Source organism: Spermophilus citellus, assembly GCF_964194105.1.
Source record: "Spermophilus citellus genome assembly, chromosome: X".
NCBI classification, from domain to species: Eukaryota; Metazoa; Chordata; class Mammalia; order Rodentia; family Sciuridae; genus Spermophilus; species Spermophilus citellus.
The window spans coordinates 132734207-132749107 of NC_138190.1; positions in this window are offsets into that span (position 1 = coordinate 132734207).

The following is a 14901-nucleotide window of genomic DNA, read 5'->3' on the forward strand; positions in this document are numbered from 1 at the left end:
TTTTTTTTTTTTTTTAACAAAGGAGAGCGTTTGGATCTCAATAACCTTCCCAACCTCCCAGAGCTACGGAGTGGTGCAGATGATGAGAATCCAGGAAGTCTGATTCCTGAGCTGGCCTGCACACTCGTCCACTCTGCTATTCTAAATACCCTGTTCCTGGCTACCTTCTGTTTCTCTGGGAACAGAAGTCTCAATTGACTCTACACAGTAATATTCTTGAATAATTTTGCTGAGCCTGGGTCTTAGCTGAACACTGGCAAAAGTAGCTTTTCAATAGGCACTTGCTATTTCATCCCCCAAGAGATCATATAGGTACATTGTGGAAAGAACCTCTCCTTTTGATATTGATGGAAGCACTGGAACAGCGAAGCTTTCAATAACATTATTGTTTGCATGCAATGTCTTTTGGAACATGATGTAGTCCTTGTGCAAAGAACATGAGCTCTGAAGCCAACCAGATCTGGATCCCAATCCCAGCTCTACCATTTGATCCCAGACCAGGCTTTTGTCTGATCCTCAGTTTTCTTGTGTTGCAAATGAATATAACAGCTACCTCATAGAAAGAGGTATAACAAAATCAAAGAGTTCATATATATATGCATATGTATATATACATATGTATGTGTATAGCCATATATGATATGATATATCTCAAAGAACTTGGCAAAGTACCTTAGTTGAGGATTTAAAAATGCAACTCCGGGGCTGGGGTTGTAGCTCAGTGGCAGAGCACTTGCCTAGCATGTGTGAGGCACTGAGTTTGATTCTCAGTACCACAGAAAAATAAATAAATAAAATAAAGGTCCTTTGACAATTAAGAAAATATTTTTTTTTTAAAAATGCAACTCCTTCCCATCATGAGGTTAGTTTCATTACAAAAAGGTGAAAGAGCTGAAGAAAATCCAAACAAATGGTAAGCAAACATAGAAATCCAACATATGAAAGGAACATAGGGGAACAGGAAGAAAGGCAGAATGGAGATGCAAATAATTTCATTCTGGGTTCAAAGCAAAAGTCCAGAGTGAGGGATAGCTTCTTTGCCGGGTCCAGCCCAATCTGTGATCACTGGAGCCCACAGTTCTCACAGTGTAGGCACCATCTGGGAGAAATGCACTGATTTAGAGCTGCGGACCCTCTGAGAGGAAGGTTAATGGCAGGGTTAAAGGAAAAGGCAGGTGGAATGTGTCTCCCTAGCTCACTCCTCCTCTTGCCTTAATGAATGCCAGCTCCAAAGGCTTTCTGTTCCTGGAGCCCAGGCCACTTGCTTTGGATACCAAATCAAACTAAATTAGCATCTTTTCAGATGCTTTCTTGATCACTTAGTTTTATGGAAAAATACCAGGGTGGGACTGATTCTGGACAAACCTCACAATTTCCCCTGAACCATGTTTCTGCTCTTTGAGGTCTGATTAGCTCTCTGAGTGCATTGGAAAGAACTACATAAAGTAGATTGGAGAAAAACTCTGAGCTTAGCCTAGAGGTTCAGGACTCAGGCTGTCCAAATTGCATTGACACAAATGGGAGTTCGAACAAGACTGAAGTTATGGAGAGCTATATCAGGTGCAGAGCTGACAGCCAGACTTGAGGTGTCTCAGAGGTGAGGTTCTGTGATATTTGTTTTTCTGAGGTTTGCTGTGAAATGAGCTGGAGGCTTCAGTTGTCACGGTAATGGCAAGAGGCTCCATTTGAAGCTTCTAGGGAGGGCGTACCAAGTAAATACAAGCTACTTCTCCCAGCGAGGAGTCTATGCCATGGAAGGAACATTTGTCATGGTTCTGCTATAAAAACTACATGGTCACAGCAATGTGGTCTGGTGGCTTTCACATCTTTAGACCCCAAAATGGAGCCAATGATAAGTTATCTCAAACAAGCTTGATGTTGGTAATGAAGCATTTATCGAGTGTTGAACATTCAGTGAAGCATTGTGAAAGATCCAGAAGAAGAAATGATCTGGCTTCTCTAGCCCATTAAGCCTGCAAAGCAAATAAACTGCTATGTTTGAAATTAATCTATGAACAGTGAAACAAAAAGCTAAAGAGCCAAATGGCATTTAGAGAATGTAGTGGCTTGAGATGGTGGGTACTGAGAGATTGCAGGGTTGGGTTGGCTCGGCTGCATGACATGAGCGATAGGACCACCCAACTGCAGCCCAAGAACTAGATCGGGGAGAGATTATGGTGGGGTAGGTAGTATGGGGATGGCAAGATAGGTCTCATAGATGGGGCTAAGGAGTTTGCATAATAAGGAACAGGATAGATGGTAAAAAGATTTTTGAAAGAACTGGCGCTTTCCTTCCCTCTGACCTCATCTCATATGATGTGATCCCTACCTCTCACTTGGTGGCTCTGCTTCACATGCTCAGGGACTAGATGGCTTCCTTCTTGTGGCTCTGAAATCTTCAAGAATTGGAATGATATATCCATTCTTTTTTATCCATCAAGTCGAAAGTCACATGTTGGAAGGTTTTATAGATCAGTCCTGAAAGTGGTCTATTTCACCTCTGCACACATTCCATTAGCTATGACTCAGTCAGATGGTCCCATGTAATGGCAAGGCAAGCTGGAGAATGAAGTTTGGCTGTATGTCCAATAAAAGGAGGAGAAGATGGGGGATGGTGAGCACTCAGAGCCTCTGCCACATGTCTCTATGACCATAGTGATCCATCTCACCAACCTTCCCACAGTTCTCTCAACAAGTCATGGTCCCTCCCACCCCAGGGTCTTTGCAATGATTGTGTCTGTGTCTTTTTTAGACGACACCCCTGGCTGGCTGATGAGAAGTCATTGTCCCAGAAAGGCTTTCCTGTGTCTTTTATAGGAAGAGTCTCACTCCATCACATTTTACTCCTATATCTTCATAACTCTGCAAAAGCAGGTGCAGTGCTGCTTGAAATGACTTTGTTTATTGTGTGTCTCCTCCTGCTTCAATTTAGCTCCAGGAAATCAGTGACCTTGTGCAACTTGTTCACTGTCATATCCTCCACATCTAGGACAATGCCTGGCTGTGCTAGCTGATTTAAAATCAATTAAAGGGATAAGGAGAAAAAAGTTGCCCAGCAACAGAATACACAGTAAGGTTAGAGATAGGTAAAACTAGTTGGCATTCTGGTCAGTTGCAGTGATAGTTAACGCTGATGCTTTGTTTACCATGAACTGGATATAGTTTAAGTACTTTACATTATATGCATTATCTTATTTAATCCTTGTGGTGACTCTATGATGTAGACAAGATTAGTACATATATTATACAATTAAGGAAACTAAGGCACAAGAAGTTAACAGCTTATCCAGATTTCCATAGCTGCTAAGTGGTATGGGTAAGATTAACCCCTGTCTGGCTCAGGACCCAGGATCTTAAACCAGTTCACTACACTCTCTTTCCCCTTGTAAGGGGGGGGTTGTGTTAGGAACCTGGTCTACGGTATTGGTGGTGGAAATTCAGACTGGACTGGAGAAATGGGCAAGTTTTGGAAATCTGGAATGTTTATCTGAGATATGGTTTGCTATTTTGGTTAGCAAAGGAAAGAAGCTCTCAATGGTAGGTGTATCTGCAGATATTCTACAGGCATCTTTAACTGGGTATGGCAGGTATCCTAACATTCACCCATTCCACACCCAAAGATTAATCCACTTTGGGACACAGTGAAAGAAACAAGAATAGAGGTGGGAATGATCAGTCAGTTGGAGACTCATGAAAATAAATCAGAACAGTAAATTCAGAAGCAGTGACGGCCACATAACAAGCCAACTCCCACCACTCCCAAAGAGTTGATTTAATGAAAGTTGAATCATCTCCACCTGCCTCCTCATAGCAGTTACAAAAACAAAATTCATATAAAAATGGAAATTCTTCTGCTTGTGAGTGGAAAAGCATGAGCAGTGAGGAAATGTGTGATGCACTTCTCTGAAAAACACCACGGATCTTGAACTCTATAGTACAGAAGTTAAATCACCTTTGCTGACTCTTCCCCTGCTCAATCTCTAATTTCTGAACTATCTTGGGACCTAGTGTTGGACTTTTTTTTCTCTGTTATCGCCCTTACTTTACCTTCTCCCCAGGTTAGTTCATTGAGCTCCTGGCTTCAGGTTCCCCCCATATACTGATAATATCCAAATATATAGCTCTAGCCCAGATGTCTTGTGTGAGCTCCACTCTCTTTTGCATACATGCTTATTTGCCATCTCAACTTGGGATATTTAAAAGGCATCTCAAACTTAAAATAAAAACAGAACTTTTGAGCCAGGCATAGTGGGACTGGCTCAAAATCTAGGGACTCAGGAGGCTGAGGCAGAGGGATCACAAGTTCAAGGCCAGCCTCAGCAACTCAGTGAGGCCCTAAGCAACTCAGAGAGACCTGCCTCTAAATAAGATACACAAAGGGGCTGGGAATGTGGCTCAGTGGTTAAGCACCCCTGGGTTCAATCCCTGGTATTAAAAAAAAGCAGAACTTTTGTACCCTCCCTTCCAAACCTGCTCCTTCCCCATCTTAGCAAATGGCTTCAGTGTACATATAGTTTCTCAGACTCCAAGTCCAGAAGTCATCTATGATCCTCCATATTTTCCCCATTCATCTTCTCCCACTCTCTATCCAAACAGTTATCAAATCCTGCCAGCTCTAGCAGTCTGGGGTTAGTTCACTCCCCTCCTTTCATTTGCCAACTTCTTAATTTAAGTTTAGATCATCTCTTGCCTAGATGATAGCAATAGTCTTCAATAGCTAGAGTTGCCCTTTGTGTTCATGTTGTTTTCTAAAATATTGTAGGAATGATCTTTCATAACCATCATGCAGTGAACTTGATGGCACTGTACTATAGTCGAATATATTGGTATGAAATCCTGTTTAATTTAGTATAGATACAGATAGACAAATGTATTAAATACTTATTGATAATTATATACACATGGGTTTGTGCATATCATATATTTTCTGGCTATGTCATCTGAGAGGGCCTGGAAGTAATGAAACTCTGCTAGCAATTAGAATATGCAGTGCAGAGACCTTGGCTTCAAATACCATATTCCAACAAAAGGAACCAGGGCTCCTTGGAGAAATGGGAAAATACAAGATGAGCATAGACTATCTTATAGTGCCAGAGAATAAGAAAGTGTTAATAAAGAAAATAGAATAGAGACATCAAAGAAGGTAAGAACCAATCTGAAAGAATCTCAAAAAAGCCATAGCTGGAACAAATGGAACAATAAAATAATGTAGTATTTTGGATTATAATCCAATGCATAAAATATATATCTACAAATGTATGGATAAATGATTGAGCAAAAAACAAGACAAATGGTGGAATAAAGGGGGCAAATCTTCCTTAGAGAAGTCCATAGATAGATAGATAGATAGATAGCCCCTTTTGAGATGTGGACTTTAGTTCCCCTCCTTGGGAGCAGGCTAGACTGAGGCTACTTAATTCTACAGCATAAAGTATGGAAAAGGAAAAATAGCAAATTTATAGTGGAGAAACCTGGCAGACACTCCCTTAATTGAGTGATGAAAGTTAATATCACCATTGATGGCATGTGGCTCTCTGATATGATGCCATGAGAAGTGCATATCATTTCTGATTATGGGTCTTTCCAAAAACCCACATCCTGAGTCTAATCATGAGGTGAAAATATAAAAAAAACCCAGATTTGGATTACTCTACAGAGTATCTGACCATGACTCTTCAGAATCCTTAGTTTTCAAAAGCAAGACTGAAGAAACTATCACAGACCAGAAAGAGCAGGGAGATACAGTTGACTAAATGCAATGTGGAATCTTGGATTTGATCCTGGAACAAAAAAGGAACTTAATGAAAAAAAACTGATGAAATCCAAATAAAGTCTTAAGTTGAGTTAATATTTATGTACTGTGGTATTTTAACATATTAAAACAGAGGAAACTAGGGTTGGGGTTGTGGCTCAGTGGTAGGGCGCTCACCTAGCATGTGTGGGGCCCTGGGCTCAATCCTCAGCACCACCTACAAATAAATAAATAAAATAAAGGTATTGTATCCAACTACAGCTAACAAATAAATACTAAAAAAATTTAAAAAAATAAAATGGGGGAAACTGAGTTAAGGTTTATAAAAATTTAGAAATTTTCTGTACTATCTTTGAAACTTTTCCATCAACCTAAATCTATGTCAAAATAAAATATTTTCCAGTGTATTAATAGGCAATATCTTTTTTATTGGTTCTAATTAGTTCTACATGACAGGAGAATACATTTTGATTCATTGTACACAAAAGGAGCACAGCTTTTCATTTCTGTGGTTGTACACAATATAGAGTCACACCATTCATGCAATCATACATGTACTTAGGGTAATGATGTCCATATTATTCCACCATCTTTCCTATCCCTATGCCCCCTCCCTCACCTCTGCTCAATCCAAAATTCCTCCATTTTTTTCCTTCCCTCCCCCATTATGGATCAGCACCCTCTTATAAGAGAAAACATTTGACCTTTGGTTAAAATATTTATTTTTTAAAAAAAAAATGATTCAAATTATGTGGCTTTTTCATTTAAAACTCTTCAAATGTTTCTCTTTGCATCTATAATAAAACTCAAACTCTTGACTGCTAGGAGCCACAAGCAAATAATATGATGCATGGCACTTTCAGTTGTAAGGTGGCGACGCCAGCTAGCCACTGAGATGATATGATTATGTTAAGATTTACATTCATATGGAAATTGGACTCCTGCTGTTCACCTTGGCCTGCTACGGGACTCATGTTACGGGACTCCTGGAGAGTTCCCATTGGTTGGGGAAGATAGTAGGAGGGAATTCCGGGGAAGGTCCGGGCCCCCCCGTTCCGGTAGAGGCGCGCGTGGGTGGACCGGTTTTGGCTTGCCGGCGGGTACGGAGGATTGGCGGCTTTTTCAAAAATAAAGTTTTGTTCCTGCTTGAGTGGCTCGTGATTCTGTGGCCAGCCAAGACATTGGCAATTGGTGGCCCGGACGGGGAACGCCTGAAACTTAGAGGTGAGTAAAATTGCTCGCCCCTGAGGGAAGGCGACAGAATGGGTGACCATTTCAAAAAACAATGTGTTCTTGTTTTGATTTATTTTGCTTTTATTTCAAGCTCCCTAGCCCTAGAATTTTCTCAGGCGAACTGGGAAAAATGGTTGGCTCAAGGTTTGAAGTTATTCGGCCCTGAGAAAGAGAAAATTGATACAACCATTCTCTGCTCCGTTTTTGTTTCATTCTGCTTCGGCTTTGTTTTATCCTATCTTATTGGGTTACGTTACCTTTATAGTAGATTAGAATCTAGTAAAAAACAAACCAAAAAATTGTTAAGTAAATTGTTAGAGGTCCAAACTATGGTAGAAAAAACGCTAGGTCAAACAAAAGAGAAGGTCTCTCAGGCTAGTCAGACAGAGGAAAATTTAAAGAAAGAAAGCTTAGAGGAAAAACAGCCATCAGGTGGAAAATTACAACAGGAGGTTGCTACTAACTCCGTTCTATCACCAGAGGGCGTAATTCAACCAACAACTCCATCTACAGCTGAGCGGCCCTCAACTCCCGTAGTTGATGGACGGAATTCTGAGGCAGGACCCCAAAGATTAGCATGCCCTGTACTTGAGCAGGCAGGAGGGCAACGAATTCACCGTGCTTTAGATTTCAAAACAGTAAAGCAATTAAAGGAGGCTGTAACAACCTATGGGCCGCAAGCTCCCTTCACGGTAAGCATGGTCGAATCTGTTACCAACTTGGACATGACACCAGCAGATTGGGCTAACATGTGTCGATCTGTGCTAAATGGAGGACAATATTTGTTATGGAAGGTTGCCAATGAGGAATTTTGCATGGAGACAGCTAGGCAAAATGCAGAAGCCGGTTACCCTCAAAGAAATCTAGATATGTTATTAGGAAAGGGACCTTATGAGGGTCAAAGACAGCAAATTGAATATGACCCTGGCGTATACGCACAAATTGCTGTAGATGCAGTTAGGGCATGGAAAACTTTACAGGGGCATGGAGATTTACAAGGTCAATTATCTAAGGTAATACAAGGAACTAATGAACCTTACGCTGAATTTGTAGATAGGCTTATTCAGACAGCCTCTAGAATATTTGGAAATACAGAACAGGCAATGCCATTTATAAAACAACTGGCTTATGACCAAGCAAATCGTTGCTGCAGAGAGGTCATTAGACCATGGAGACATGAAGATTTAAACACATATATTAAATTATGTAGAGACATTAATGAACAAGGGCAAGTCTTAGCAGCAGTACAACAGGCTTTAGATGCCAGGCCAAAAACATGCTATAATTGTAATCAAACAGGACATTTTAAAAGGAGTTGCCCCATAAGAGGAGGGTTTAACAAAACTAGGTATCAAAGGAATAGAATACCGGGTATTTGCCCACGATGCCATAGAGGGAAACATTGGGCTAATGAATGCCGTTCTCAAACCACCATAGAGGGTATTCCGTTATCTAAAAACGGACAAGGACCAAGTGTTTACCCACGATATCGTGGAGAAAGGTATCAGGCTCCATTGCCAAAAAACGGACTAGAGGGCCCAATGCCCCGGGGCCCAAAACCACAAATATACGGGGCAATGGAGGAACCCAGCAGCACCATCAAGGTAGTGCCCAGGGCACATTATCCATTAAATCCCTCATCAGACAAACTAGAGGGAGCGCAGGGTTGGACATCTGCGCCTCTGCCAGAGCAGTACTAACTCCAGAGATGGGAGTTCAAATCATTCCCACAGGAGTAAAAGGACCTCTTCCCCAGGGAACAGTAGGCTTATTATTGGGACGCAGTTCTTCTACACTAAAAGGACTTATGATAAGTCCTGGGGTAATTGATCCTGATTATGAGGGTGAAATAAAAATTATAGCTAGTTCTCCAAGAGGTATATCAGTAATTTCACCAGGAGATAGAATAGCACAGTTATTAATAATACCCAGCCTGCATGATAAATTTTCCAGTTGTAATGTAGAAAGAGGTTCCAAGGGATTAGGCTCCACAGGTGTAGATTGGGCTATGCTGTCTTTAAATTTAGATTTTCGCCCAATGCTAAAATTAAATATTCAAGGACATGACTTTAATGGGCTGCTGGACACAGGTGCTGACCTCAGCATCACATCTCGTCAAGAATGGCCAAAACATTGGCCATTACAACAAGCCACTCAAACGCTTCGAGGCCTAGGAGTGGCAACAAATCCCCATAGAAGTGCTATGGTATTAGATTGGAGGGATCCTGAAGGATGTGAAGGAACTATACAGCCCTATGTATTGGATCATCTTCCCGTAAATTTATGGGGACGAGATGTCCTAGATCAATTAGGATTGACATTAACAAATAACATCAATCCTAACGTGCCCACTACTAGGGCTAAACAAGGCTTTAGGAAAGAAAAAAGATTAAGAGAACAAGAACAAGGTATGACAGCACCTGTTCAAATAGATCAAGAAATAAATAGACATGGATTGGGTTTTCAGAAAGGGCCACTGAGACAATCAAAATTACTTGGAAATCAGAAAGACCAGTGTGGGTTCCTCAGTGGCCCCTGACTAAAGAAAAGATACAAGTAGCCCATGACTTGGTCAGACAACAATTAGCGGAAGGACATATACAACCTTCTGTATCCCCCCATAATACTCCCATTTTTGTCATTAAAAAGAAATCTGGTAAATGGAGATTATTACAAGATTTAAGAGCCATTAATAATGAGATGGTTATTATGGGACCTGCTCAATCAGGGATTCCCCAATTGTCTGCTTTACCAAGAACCTGGCATGTTTTAGCTATAGATATTAAAGATTGTTTCTTTTCAATTCCAATTCATCCCAAGGATAGTCCACATTTTGCATTTACTATCCCTGCACTGAATCATGAAGGTCCTGATCAGAGATATGAATGGAAAGTACTCCCTCAAGGGATGGCTAACAGCCCAACTATGTGTCAAATTTATGTTAATAAAGCAATCCAGCCACTTAGAAATCAAAATCCTGAACTACAAATATTTCACTATATGGATGATGTGTTATTGGCACATAAAGATAAAAACACATTGCTAGAATGTTATGCCACACTTACAAACTTATTGAAAAATTATAATCTAGAGATAGCAATAGATAAAGTACAATTAAATCTTCCAATTAATTATTTAGGAGTTCTATTATCCTCAACCATGGTCCGTCCACCAAAAATTCAAATACGAGTAGATCAACTCAAATCACTTAATGACTTTCAAAAGTTATTGGGAGACATAAATTGGATAAGGCCTTATCTAGGCATACCAACAGGAGAGTTGGGACCTTTATTTGATATTCTAAAAGGTCCATCAGATCCAAATTCACCCCAAATGTTAACGCCTGAAGCAAGAAAAGCATTAAAAATCATTGAAACATATATGGAAAATATGCATTTGGATAGAATTGATATAAGTTTGCCTTTATTATTTATTGTATTACCAACAAAAAATATTCCTACAGGAGTATTTTGGCAAGAAGGTCCATTATTGTGGATACATTTATCTTATTCTCCTAACACTATTCTTACTAGATATCCTGAGGCTGTAGGACAATTAATACTCAAAGGAATAAAAGCAGCAAAGGGAGTGTTTGGGATTTCTCCCAATAAAATTATTACTCCATATACTATGGATCAAATTGATGAGTTAGCTAATGAGTTAAATACTTGGGCAATAATCATGTGTAAAACTAGTGTTTCATTTGATAATCACTTACCATCTGATCCTTTGTTGTCTTTTTGGTCAAAGCATCCTGTAGTTTTTCCAAAAATGACAAGAAAAACCCCTATCATAAATGCTCCAAATATATTCACTGATGGATCAAACAATGGTACAGCAGCAGTAGTTACTCCTGATCAAACTTTTACATTTTTAGTACCCAAACAATCAGCTCAAAAGGTAGAGCTTAATGCAGTATTACAAGCTTTTATGATGTTTAAAGATTCTGTATTTAATTTATTTTCTGATAGTCAGTATGTAGTTAATGCTATAGTATCCCTTGAAGATGCTGGTAGGATTTCACCTTCTTCTACTGTTTTCTCTTTGTTTTCCGCTATACAAAGTCTAATCTGGGACTGAAAAGATCCATTCTTTATAGGACATATCAGGGCACATACAGGATTGCCTGGAGCCCTTAGTATGGGCAATGAACTAGCAGATAAATCTACACATGACATACATATTTTCTCCACAATAGAAGAAGCTATAAATTTTCATAAAAGGTTCCATGTCAATGCTAATACTTTACAAAAGTGTTTTAAAATAACTAAAGAACAAGCCAGACATATAATAAAACAATGTCAAAATTGTGTGACATTTTTACCACAAGTTAATCTTGGAGTCAATCCTAGAGGACTGATACCTAACCATATTTGGCAGATGGACGTCACACACTTGCCAGAATTTGGAAAATTAAAATATTTACATGTTACAGTTGATACTTCTTCCGGATTTTTGATGGGCTCCCTTCATGCCGGAGGAAAAAACTAAAGATGTTATAGCTCATTGCTTACAAAATTTTGCCACTGTGGGCGTTCCAAAACAGTTAAAAACGGACAATGGTCCTGGTTATACTTCCACCTCTTTTAAACAATTTTGCTCATCATTTGGCATTACTCACATAACAGGAATTCCATGCAATCCACAAGGACAAGGCATAGTTGAAAGAGCTCATCAAACTATTAAAATGTACTTATTAAAACAAAAGGAGGGAATTGGAAAGGGGTATATATATCCCCCAACGATAAACTTAAAATAACCACTTTTACTCTAAACTTTTTAAATTTGGATTCATCGGGACTTAGTGCTGCGGAAAGATATTTGTATCCAAAAAATGTACATAAGCCTAAGGTACTTTGGAAAGATATTCTAACAGGACAATGGAAAGGTCCGGATCCAGTGATAGTCTGGAGTCGGGGCTCTGTCTGTGTTTTTCCACAGGAGGAACAGCAGCCGATTTGGATTCCAGAGAGATTAACCAAAATAATTTCTACAGAAAAAGAAGATGATTTGACTCAAATCCATAACAGCTGACATCCAGAGCTCCAGCTTGGCTATTCTTACATCTGTGACAGTGATTAACCAAGGTGTTTTTTTTTCAATATCTATTTTATTATTGCATTTTTCCCACATCATAAAGTTCTATTTTATTTTTGAGCTCATACAAACCTAGGTTAATGTTTTTCTGATCAGTTTTATTTTTTGACTGTGTTTTATTTTTTGACTGTGGATTTTTTAAACATTGCAATGGAGATTTCACCTAGGTATAGCTACAAGGCCTTTATTTACTATTGTCTTATGTGTTGTATGTTGTGTGCACACTTCTGTTTTGTGTTGTATGTCTGTATGTGTGTATGTCCATATTTCTTATATGAGGAGCGCTCATGAAAAAATGGATCCGAATTTTTTTTTATTCACGTGATTTATATGGTTTAATTTAAATTAGGTGAACAGCTGTTAATGATTGTTTTTAAAGGTTAACAGATTTGTTTGTTTACTAATTTAAATTAGGTAAACAGCTGTTAAGGATTGTTTTTAAAGGAGTTTAAAAGATCTGTTTGTTTACTTTCACCTTTCCTTTTCATTATATTTAATAATTCTGTTCAGGATAATGTCTCTTTAGCATCATTGCCAAAATTTCCATCTCCATCCCAGTTCCGGTGAAGACTAAGATAAAACCAAACTACAGCTTCTATGATAGCTATCACAGTAAACTGTATAAACTGATACATCAATGAATATAACTCAACAAGTAATGCTCAATCAAGGACTTGATTTACTTTGGGAGGAAATGGACATATTGATAGACTCCTCCAATTTGAACTGCCTGCAGAACTTGCCTGGACTATATATCAGTTGCATGCATTGTGAACTATCGTCTGGTGCAGCGAATTGTGGTACTGTTGGCATATCTTTGCTGATGGTGTCACCAGTGATGCAATTTCCTTGCCAGCTCACCCCATGTTAATTGTGGTAATGCTGGCATATCTTTGCTGATGGTGTCACCAGTGATGCAATTTTTCCAAAGGAGCCGTCAATTGGCTTGGTGTCGTGGCATTTCTGTATCCTCCTCCCTTCTACTAGTGATGGTCTAAAATTTGGGGGCCAACAGAGGTGAGGCAAAGAACCTCACCCCCCCCACTGGAACCAAGGCTAAATTTGGGGGCCAACAGAGGTGAGGCAAGAACCTCACCCCCTCACTGGTGCATAGGCCTATCCACAAGCATGGCTGAATGCTGGACCGGTAGTCAGTGACGGGTTGATCTGATTGCAGTGGATTCAACCTAAGACAGGAAGCTGACGCCTAAAGGTCAGTTCTCCCATGACGGGTAAGAACCATATGTTGAATTGGACAACCTACCAGGCACGGTCCCTAGCCACATTGCCTGTTGCTTAATTAAACAGAAGGGGGCAGATGCTAGGAGCCATAAGCAAATAATATGATGCATGGCACTTTTGCTTGTAAGGTGACGACGCCAGCTAGCCACTGAGATGATATGATTATGTTAAGATTTACATTCATATGGAAATTGGACTCCTGCTGTTCACCTTGGCCTGCTACGGGACTCATGTTACGGGACTCCTGGAGAGTTCCCATTGGTTGGGGAAGGATAGTAGGAGGGAATTCCGGGGGAGGTCCGGGCCCCCCGTTCCAGTAGAGGCGCACGTGGGTGGACCGGTTTTGGCTTGCGGGCGGGTACGGAGGATTGGCGGCTTTTTCAGAAATAAAGTTTTGTTCCTGCTTGAGTGGCTCGTGATTCTGTGCCCAGCCAAGGCATTGGCACTTGACCAGGCCCTCTGCAAATTCATCATGTACTGCTCTCCCATGTCTCTTATGCAACAACACAAGACTAGGATTTTCTCAAAGATACCAGCCTTCCTCCATCAGAGTCCATTCCTAAACCTCTATCTCTTAGAAGCAAACTCCTCCCAATCCTGTACTCTCTACCATGGCTCAATTTTACTCCCTTCATGGAATTCCAGATAATTTGAAATGTTGTTGTGTATTTGTTTTATTACAGCTAGACTGGAAGCTCCTTGAAGTCAGTGGCCTTACCTGTTTAATTCATCTCTGTGTTCAACACCTGGTAGGCAACAAATGAGTATCTAGGGAATGAAGTGATCTTTGGATGCTTCTGAAAGTCCCATTCTCCTTTAGGATCACCATCACAACTGTCAAGAGGCAGGAAAAAGCAGGAAGACTGAGCCATTCATGTCAGCTGGGTTTGAGAAGAATGTCAGATATCTTAGAGTCACACTGAAGGACAAAGTGATCTTTGGTTGGAAGAGAGCTGCTTAAAAACAAAGGACTTAGGATATAGATCTTAATCCTGGGTGTCTCAGAATAAACTGGAAGAGGTTGTTAGTTACAGATAATCTGATATGTAGCCAGGATTGAGAACCACTTGTTTAAGGGAGAGCCATGTGTAGTGGTACACACCTATAATCCCAATGGCTCACACCTATAATCCCAGTGGCTCAGGAGGCTGAGGAAGGAGGATCATGAGTTCAAAGCCAGCCTCAGCAGAAGATAGGTGCTAAGCAGCAAATATAAAATAGGGCTGGGGCTGGGGCTTAGTGGTTGAATGGCCCTGAGTTTGGTCCCCAGTACCCTCCCCCCAAAAAAGTGAGGAAATGGGTCTTTTTGATTTGTAGGGACTTGCTCTAGGAAAAGGAAAGGTAGAGAACATTCTTTATGGTTCTAGGTACAAGGTTATCCAAGCCAATTCATTATGATTGGGAGGTATTCAAGACTATATTTTTGGGGCTGGGGTTGTGGCTCAGTGGTAGTGCTTACCTAGCATGTGTGAGGCACTAGGTTCAATCCTCAGCACCACATATAAACAAATAAGATAAAGATCTATTGACAACTAAAAAAATAGTAAAAGAAAAATTTTTAAAAAGACTAAATTCTT